The sequence below is a fragment of the Clupea harengus genome, unplaced genomic scaffold (genome assembly GCF_900700415.2).
Source record: "Clupea harengus unplaced genomic scaffold, Ch_v2.0.2, whole genome shotgun sequence".
Taxonomy (NCBI): domain Eukaryota; kingdom Metazoa; phylum Chordata; class Actinopteri; order Clupeiformes; family Clupeidae; genus Clupea; species Clupea harengus.
The window spans coordinates 17,501-27,345 of record NW_024880138.1 but is presented as its reverse complement, the minus strand read 5'-3'; the positions used below and the strand labels follow the sequence as shown (position 1 = coordinate 27,345).

Sequence of the window (9,845 nt, the reverse complement as noted above, 5' to 3'; positions counted from 1 at the left end):
TCTGTCTGTCTATTTTACTCTCTCTCCCTCTCTGTCTGACTGTCTGTCTTTGAGATTGTTCACTCCATGCATGCTACTTGCACTATTTTCTATGCCATAACTTATTTTGCTTTTGTAAAGATAAGTCAATACATTTTGTTGGTTTTGACTTATGTTGCCCCCTTCTTTATGTTGTTACAGGACATATCATGTGTCCTGTTAAGCTATGTTACATCATACAACATTTTGGTAATGTGAATAATGAACAAGTGGGACAATTTATTGTGGCGCCACCTCACTTTTTCTTTTGAAGGCTCATGGATGCAACTTTTTTCCATAGCTTTCCACCTGTAACTTATGTAGCTAGAGGGGAAATCTTTCTGTTGTGTGCTGCCATCTACTGGACAAAAAGGTATTGCTGTATGAGTTAATCAGCTCACAACAAATAGATACAATTGTCCTGCTTAAGGTACTTACTGAGTGGGTCTCCTTAATCATTATCAAAAAAATTGCCCCCCCTGAGATTTTTTTCAGGAGCCGCCACTGGTACTGACCTACTGCATCTTGGCGTGGTACTCCGGTTGCACTGCAGCAGACTAGCGAGCCCTCCAAAGGGTAATCAACACAGCCCAAAAAATCACTGGCTGCTCACTGCCCTCCCTGGAATCCATTGCCCGCTCCCGCTACCTTAGCAGGGCCAATAACATCTTGAAAGACTCCTCTCACCCAGGCCACCACCTGTTTACTCTCCTGCCCTCAGGCAGAGGGTACAGGTCCTTTAGAGCAAGGACCACGCGTCTTAAGAACAGTTTTTTCCCGACGGCCATCAGAACACTAAATACAGACATGCACTAAACACTAATCACTTTATTGACTACAAGTCACACATACCATCTCAGTCACCTTACACATGTGTATAAACAAAACTGTTTCTGAATTTATTGTAAAGCACCTCAGGGAAATACTGTTGATGTATTTATTGTTCCTCAGGGAAGTACTTTAATCTATACCACCACACTTTGTTGAACTCGTAATATATATATATATATATATATATATATATGAAACCACCGTGATCGGACTTATATCAGGAGACGACGAATCAGCGTACAGAGATGAAGTACAGAAACTGACAGTGTGGTGATCAGACAACAATCTGTCACTGAACACCACGAAAATCAGATTACACTCCAGGTTGTTTTTCCTGATAGTTGTAATATTGTTGTGTTATATGTTGTTGTTGTGTTGTCTCTTGTCGCACCAACAGGAGAAGAACTCCAAATTCCGTTGTATGCGAATACAATGACAATAAAGGCTTTTCTATTTCTAGTACATTGTCGTTGGAAGAGAAATTAGAAATTAAACGTTTGGGGCCACACAGACCAGAAGACTTGATCCTGCTGCAGCCTGGTGAGAAAGCGACTCGAACTTTCAAGACTGAATGGTATGACAGAAAGACATGGCTAACTGCTAGCACATCAAAGCGGGCACTGTTCTGTTTCCCATGCCTTCTTTTTGGAAATGGTAATGCAGACTCAGTTGGGACAACGGATGGATTTAAAGACCTGAAGCATCTGGCAGAAAGAACAGTGAAACACGAAAGCTGTAAAAACCCATATCAACTGCGCCCTGAAATTGGGACTATTGGGGCGGGTCAACATCATGGCACAGCGAGATAGTGCATATCAGCGGAGCATTTTAGAGCACAACAAACTGACAGAGAAGAATCGTTATGTACTGGGGAAGCTAATATCGTGCCTAAAGCTCTGTGGGAAGTGCGAACTGGGCCTGCGTGGTCACGACGAGTCAGCCGACTCAGAAAACCCAGGCATTTTTAAGTGACGACACCAGGCTGAAATGTTGCTGTTATTTGTTTCTGTTGTGCCTTTCGCTTCATATTGTATGCCACACGTGTGCCACAAGCTTAATACATTATGCAAGTTATTTGAGCTATGTGTCTGTCTAATCTTTTTACTTTGTTGCAATCATTTTACTTTAATGCTGTATTATAGGCAACATCTTTGTGTCGCGCTGAGCGCTGAAGCATGTGAAATGTATTTGAAATAGGATTTCTGCTCCCTGCTGGCACTCAAAATGCAGCCCATAGCATATCTTACTGGTCTATATAGGCCTACTGCTGATAATAATCAGCTACCTCTATTTGTCTGACGGTGACATGACGTCATAAAAAATTGCCCCACCAGAAATTTCAGGCTAAAATCGCCACTGGCTAGGATCATGCGCCTACTTCTCATAAAAAGAAAAATGCGCTGCAGCGGCAGTCATAAACCATAATCTTCTATTCAAAACAATACAATTCGTTGAGACATAATTGTATCTTGTCAGGCCTGTTTTAAAAGGTCCAAGTCACATCCCTTCGAACTGACTGTTATTATGACCACCGCTGCAATGCAGTGTGGTCATGTAGTGTTAGTACAAGTTTTCTTCCACCCCCCATGCATCGACAGAGTTTTTAATTTATTGCCGCACTGCAAAAACTGCTTTTCTAACCTAGGGTTATTATTCTTATATTAAGATGAAAAAATCTAGTTGGTCTTGTTTTTAGCAAAATTGGACTTACCTAGTGTTGTCTTGATAAGGTTATTTTTACCTATTTCAAGCAAATATTACTTGCGCTGCCTTGCTAAGCACATTTGAACTTAATTTGAGTTCTTTAACACTAGATATGAGCAAAGAATCCATTTCAAGTGTGGTAGTCTTATTTTAAGCAATAGTGTCAAGTTGAAAACGTCTCATTTCAAGCATAAATTCACTTGTTATTTTCTTATTGCATTAAAGTCATAATTCAAGTTATTTTTAACTAGATATGAGTTTTAACAACTACTTAATTGCACCACGTAGTAAAAGTGACCTAAATCACTTAAAAAAACACAGTCAAATATACTTGCGATACTTGTGGATTACCACTGATCACAAGATGCTCAGTCAGAAATGTTGTCATAAACCACAAGTTTTCCTCAAACTCGGTGGCATGATCGAATTCACTCGAACGCATGCACCCAACACATCTCAAATGTCGCTTGAGCTGCATGCCAGTGATGTGAACTGAAGCAAGTACAAGAGCTGTGCCTTTCGACTTCAAAAGCTAAAGGTAAGTTAACATAATTTAACCTCTGCCTACTTTGGTAATTCGTCAGCAATATTGAAAACAAAAATGTTTGTAAAAGACCAAGACTTCTGGTTGAAGTTATTAACTTGTTAGCAAACAAAGCTAGCACACTTGACGTCAGCTAAGACAGCTAACCTAGCACAATAATTCAATTGAAGCCATGTCGACTGAGCTAACGTCTCTCATATGTTTTTAAACTAGTGCCAGGTAATACAATGTCAGAAAGTGTCCCTAGTAGTCTTGTCTGTAAAAAGTAAGCAAGTTCAGAGGATTCATTTAGTGTGAATGTTGGTGATATAATAGCTAGTAGCTGCAGTTAGCTCTTAGCTAACTAGCTACTCTATAGGTTAAGGATCCCCCACCCTGAGTGAAGCTTCGACTTGAAGTTGAAGATTTTTTTCTTTCTGAAAGAGTAACAACCCTTTTCTTTAAATTACAGATGGAGCAATTGGACAAGACAACACAGTCACTTCTGGAAGGTAAGTCTATGATAGTACATATGATAGAAGATGGTTAGATAAAGCCAAAGATTGTGGCTAGACTGGCTATGCATGGTTTCCCTAGAAGTGAATAGTTAGTTAGCTGGCTGGCATGGAGTGGCAGTAAGAAATGTAATAACAAAAATAGTAATAAAAACTTAAAGCTGTGTAAGGGATAATGTACAGTGAGGTGGTCATTATCGCGGCATAGCCGATATGCTACTACACTTTTCCTTGAATCTCAGCAAACTGGGGGTTGTCACTGGAGGGTTCTAACACCACTACATTTGTCATTTGTACAAGTGACCCATTACATTGACTTGCAGCTTACTCAGTGCTCTTATGTATCCATAGTTTCAGGGTCATCATAAATATTGCACATTAACTTATACCACTTTGTTTGCAGCTGCACAGGCCATTGCCTTGTTGGAGGCGCTCCCAAAAATGTTCCCTTACCCAACCGCCCCTCCAAGAAAAGTCGGCAAGTGAGGCACTGTACCATGTTCTTGAGGTGGGTTTTAGTGTCAGTACATAATGCTTTCATTTGTGAATTTCATGTGTGTGGTTTAACTTCATTCTGCCCCCCTCCCCCAATTTGTTGCTTTCAGCCATCTGAGGACCCCAATGTCTTCTTGCGTAACTGATGACCTTGCCAAGGGACATGCTTCTGGAATCCCTCATGATACTGATGGGATGCTACTATGTGTTCCAGTTAACATATTCCAAGTGTATTGCTAGGCTATTGTCCATAATACAAACAGAGGTACTCAAAGATTTTATTCACGAGAGTGACAAGACGACAACATATAAAAAGGTGCTTGCTGACTGTCAAGCATTCATCCAAACCTAGTCTGTCTCTCCCTCTCTCTTTGTCAACCTCCTACTGTATGTCACTCTTCTGTATGTCACTCCCCCCCCCCCCCCCCACTCTTTCTCTATATGTCTGGAGGTCAGGACAGCACACAGTAACACAACGTCCAATGTATTTCCAGCTACATTTGTCAATGATTTGTTGACTGTTTGATGAATTCTGACTGTTTGATGTGTTGCTGAATTGTCATCGTTTATGTTAGATGTCAATGTACCTTATGTCTGACAGTTTTACTTAAATCATTATGTGTAATATGTAATTAAGTACATTTAAGCATTCTGATGCTTATTATTGTTCACTACTCTCAAATGGCTGTTATTGGTTTTCTTCATTAACAGGCTAATAAAACAGTGATACATAATGTGTTGTCACATTTCCTGATTTTAAGAGCTTGTGGTCTGATTTTAAGTAACTTAATGCTTAAGAAGTACTCCAGGTTTGAGTGATGACAGACTTCTTTGGAAGTAACTAGATGACTTGAAATCAGTGTTGTCAGTCTAAATTTCACTTTTATTATTGTGGTCTTATGTAAAAGCCTGAATTGTCTCTTATTTCAAGTACTAATGCCTCAGAAGTTCACTAGATTTGAGTGACATCAGGCTTATTTGAGGTAACTACATGGTTTGAAATGAGTGGAATTAGTCTCATTTCAGGGACATTCTGTGCTTGAATTGTCTTATTTCAAGTACTAATGCCTCAGAAGTTCACTAGATTTGAGTGACATCAGGCCTTATTTTGAGGTAACTACATGGTTTGAAATGAAGTGAAATTAGTCTTATTTCAGGACATTCTGTGCTTGATTTGTCTATTTCAAGTACTAATGCCTCAGAAGTTCACTAGATTTGAGTGACATCAGGCTTATTTGAGGTAACTACATGGTTTGAAATGAGTGGAATTAGTCTTATTTCAGGACATTCTGTGCTTGAATTGTCTTATTTCAAGTACTAATGCCTCAGAAGTTCACTAGATTTGAGTGACATCAGGCTTATTTTAAGTAACTACATGGTTTGAAATGAGTGGAATTAGTCTTATTTCAGGACATTCTGTGCTTTTGGAGTAATTGTGAAGGCTGTCTTATTTTAAGAAATCTTAACAAGTCAAATTTGCTTAACGCACTGGCAGCCAAATTTGCTTGTTTTAAGCAAAATTATGCTTAAATATGTAATACTTTGTCTTAAATCTAGAGTGGCATTTTTTGCAGTGCAAGTAATGGGTTGCTACGCAACACCTGAAACTTAAAAGTTCTATTTGCTTGAAGAACTATTATTTCTTAGCGAAATCACGAAACGGCAACTAAATCATTAAAAATAGGTTTTGGAGGAATGTCTTCTATCGTTTTTGGCAAGTAACCGTATAATGACCGTCGGTCCATTATCCAAAAATAAATCCCGACGGGGCGAACAGCACCCGACACGCAGCGGAGGGCTGTTGTTTCGTACTGAAAGGATTTTATTTTTGGATAATGACCTCCGGACAATACATTATCCCTTACTTGAAATCCTCAAAGTCAATGTCCCTGTGTCTGCTGGTACAAATGAGTGTAAGTGAGGGTACACACAAATCTGAACATTTTATTGGATGTAGCAGATTTGTCCAATAATACATTGAACAACTAAAGAATGAATGATGGTTTATGGAAGTGATTTACCCCATGTAAGTGAATGGGAATAAATAAAAAAGAGCCACAGTGTGAGATTCATTGTTCTTGTTATTCCACTTTCATAGCCCATCCTGCACGGACAGAGGGAGAGAGAGAAACAGCTACTGTGGTCAGATATGAATTGTGCATTCCTGTGTAAACGGTAGAGGAAGACTACATGAGTTACTCTCACACACACTCTGGCCATGGCTGTGTTTCCTGTGTGTGTGCTGGTGGTGTGGCCATTAGGTGCACACTGTCATTTAAAAGCACTACCGCTCCACCTCTCCCGGCAGATGCCTGTTTAGGGCCGTCTGTCGTGTGCCATTTTTCTGAGAAGGCTTGTTGCGTTAGCGCCGTGTTTTCCGGGAACTTTCTGGAAAGCTGTGGTGGCTCTTCATTGTGTTGGTTAAATAAAATAACTTTTGATTCAAAACTAGTGGTGTCACACACCACACACACACACACACACACACACACACACACACACACGCGCGCGCGCGCACACACACACGGCACGCACACACACTTACCTGAGAGGGGAGAGTGTGTTTGGTGGGGTAGAGGGTGCGGCACATGGTCAACACCTCGCCTCCTACGTTGCTGACCTTTGACCCGGAGGAGGAGTGGGTGAGTAGAGAAGAGGTCAGACTCACCCAGGGATTATGCTCAGGGTCTGACCTAAAACACACACACACACACAATTGGGGTTATTAAATGTATTTGTCGAACAACCATTATTTGTGTGTTTGGGTATGTGTGTGTGTGTGTGTGTGTGTATGTGTGTGTGTGTGTGTAGGCGCCCTGCTCTCATAACCCCTGTTTGAAATGGCTCCAGTGAGTTCAGAGGGGGCACTGAATAGGAGAATAACAACCACCTGCCATAACGTTAAAACAGCTGACCAACGCACCATTATCTCTCTCTCTCACACACACACACACACACACACACACACACAGTCCTTATGTTCTTATATGAAGAGACTAAGTTCTGAGCGCGCACACATACACACACACACACACACACACACACACACACACCCTCCTGGGTGATTTCTCCTGCTGCCACGGCCATGATGAGCCCCAAAACACAAACATCATCTACCAATCACATCTAATGAAGCTATCAGCCAATCACAAGTCATTACCGCAACCATTCGCACGTCATTAGTGGATGAGGACATCACAACCAATCTCCATCAAGCATGTCATGCCAGAGAGAACAGGTGGACACACACACACACAGCTCCTGAACAGCTAAACATTCACATTGAGTGACATGACATTTCTGTCTAAAGTGCAGGCTATATGGAAGGACTTTGAAGTAAAGTTTGCCATAGCCAGCAGCGTTCCCTGGACTGCCTCTTACACACACACACAAAATTACACAGAAAGACACACACACACACAAAATTACACTTTGGCTTTGACTGAAGCTTCCGTGTGTGTGTTTATAGTTTTGCTAAGCACACTGCCAACGTTTCAGCCATATTCTCTGCCTCTCTGAAATGCTTTGCTTTAGTCCAGTTAAAAAACATTTCAGATGAAGTTAGTAATGTCTAGTAAAAGCAGTGAATTTGGCTGCAGGGATACATACTGATTAAGGACATACACACACACACACACACACACACACACACACACACACACACAGAAACATGACACAAATAAGCCATGACTGTTCTTCATCTTTTTATAAGCCATCCTGTCCAAATGTCAACCAGATTAGTCACACATGCAGATGTGCACACAAACACACTAACGCACCCACCAGACACACACCAACAGACACAGAAACACAAACACACACACACCAGACACACACCATCAGACACAGAAACAGAAACACAAACACACACCCACCAGACACACATCCCATCAGACACAGAAACACAAACACACACCCATCAGACACACACCACCAGACACACACCCATCAGACACAGAAACCGAAACACAAACACACACCCACCAGACACACACCCATCAGACACAGAAACACAAACACACACCCATCAGACACAGAAACAGAAACACAAACACACACCCACCAGACACACACCCATCAGACACAGAAACACAAACACACACCCATCAGACACACACCCACCAGACACACACCCACCAGACACACACCCATCAGACACAGAAACCGAAACACAAACACACACCCACCAGACACACACCCATCAGACACAGAAACACAAACACACACCCATCAGACACAGAAACACAAACACATTCATTTCTTTTGCAGCTGAATAATAGAGATTTCCGCTATACATCTCCCTCACAAGCACGTATGCACACACACATACACATACACACACACAAAACAAACAAGCGCACACGCGCACACATACACGCACACACACAAAACCTTCAGCAGCGCTGTGCGATTAAACTAATTGCTGCTTAATGGCACTTCAGTTAGGAAATGTACTCTGCCCTCAGCCTTTTAGGTCACTCAAACACACACACACACACACACACACACACACACACACACACACACACACACACACACACACACACAAGCAAAGCTTCAAACAAAACAGCACATAAAGAGATGATCCTAAGAACACTTTTTGAGACTAATCTCCCAACAACTTGAACTGTGAAGAAATTATAGATGACAAGGCTTCCCTAATATAACCTTAGTGTGTGTGGGCGTGTGCGTATGTCCATGCGTGCGTACGTCCCTAAAAGACGGCATAACACCAACGCCACACCAAAACTGATTATCCGTGTGGAATAGCTGACTGGTTTGATTTCAGTACAGGAACTGAAAATGTCTGTGAACCCTTAGCTAATGAGCTTCTTTCTATAGACACATGGTCTAACAGACACACACACACACACACACACACACACACACACACACACAGCCGTATGCTACCATTACAAGCTCCTTTCAGGAATTGAACTCAGGTCGACCACCATCACCCAGATACAGTATGTACATATATACATAAATACATACATCCATATGATCTTTACTTTTAGTCAGTGTTTATCCAAAGTGACTTTAAGTATTGCGTCGATGTACATTTTCATCTGTGACTATCAACTCAATGGCCTTGGTGTTCTTAGTTCCTGGTGAACTACATGAACACTGGAACTATACTGTGTCCTACATGCAGTGAAATATCACACCTCTCATGAACTACATGAACACTGGAACTATACTATGTCCTACATGCAGTGAAATATCACACCTCTCATGAACTACAGTGAACCCTGGAACTATACTGTGTCCTACATGCAAATACCACACATCTCATTCCTTGTACCTTCACCAGTCTGAAAGAATATAAAAAAAAAAACCCCACTTAAAAACTGAAAAATAAATATATATAGCGAGAGATAAACTGTTGTCTCACATGTTGTCCCCGGTTACGGGAGGCCACGCCAGGAGGAGGAGCATGAGGTGCTGAAATTCCACCCACTGGTTGCTGGAGGAGAGCAGGTCCCGAAAGAGAGAGAGACGAGTTTGTTCATCTGCTATGTCCTTCATCTCCACCTGAGAGACAGACACAGACATATTACACACACACAGACACACACACACAGACACACAGACACACACACACACACACACACACACACAGACAGACAGACAGACAGAGAGAGACGAGAGACGAGTTTGTTCATCTGGTATGTCTTTCATCTCCACCTGACAGATAGACACATTATTCTTAGTATATTAGTATATAAATTATATATATAAATATATGTATAGTACAG

At 41.4% G+C, this 9,845-nt stretch overlaps 1 long non-coding RNA gene across 1 annotated transcript; it reads left to right on the top strand.

The window, feature by feature from the left end:
* The first annotated feature begins 2,996 nt into the window (after nucleotides 1-2,996).
* LOC122131383 lies at nucleotides 2,997-4,437 on the top strand. Its single transcript, XR_006152059.1, has 4 exons — nucleotides 2,997-3,091; nucleotides 3,549-3,588; nucleotides 3,995-4,099; nucleotides 4,197-4,437. It is a non-coding gene; the product is annotated as an uncharacterized LOC122131383 (long non-coding RNA).
* The last annotated feature ends 5,408 nt before the right edge of the window (nucleotides 4,438-9,845 follow it).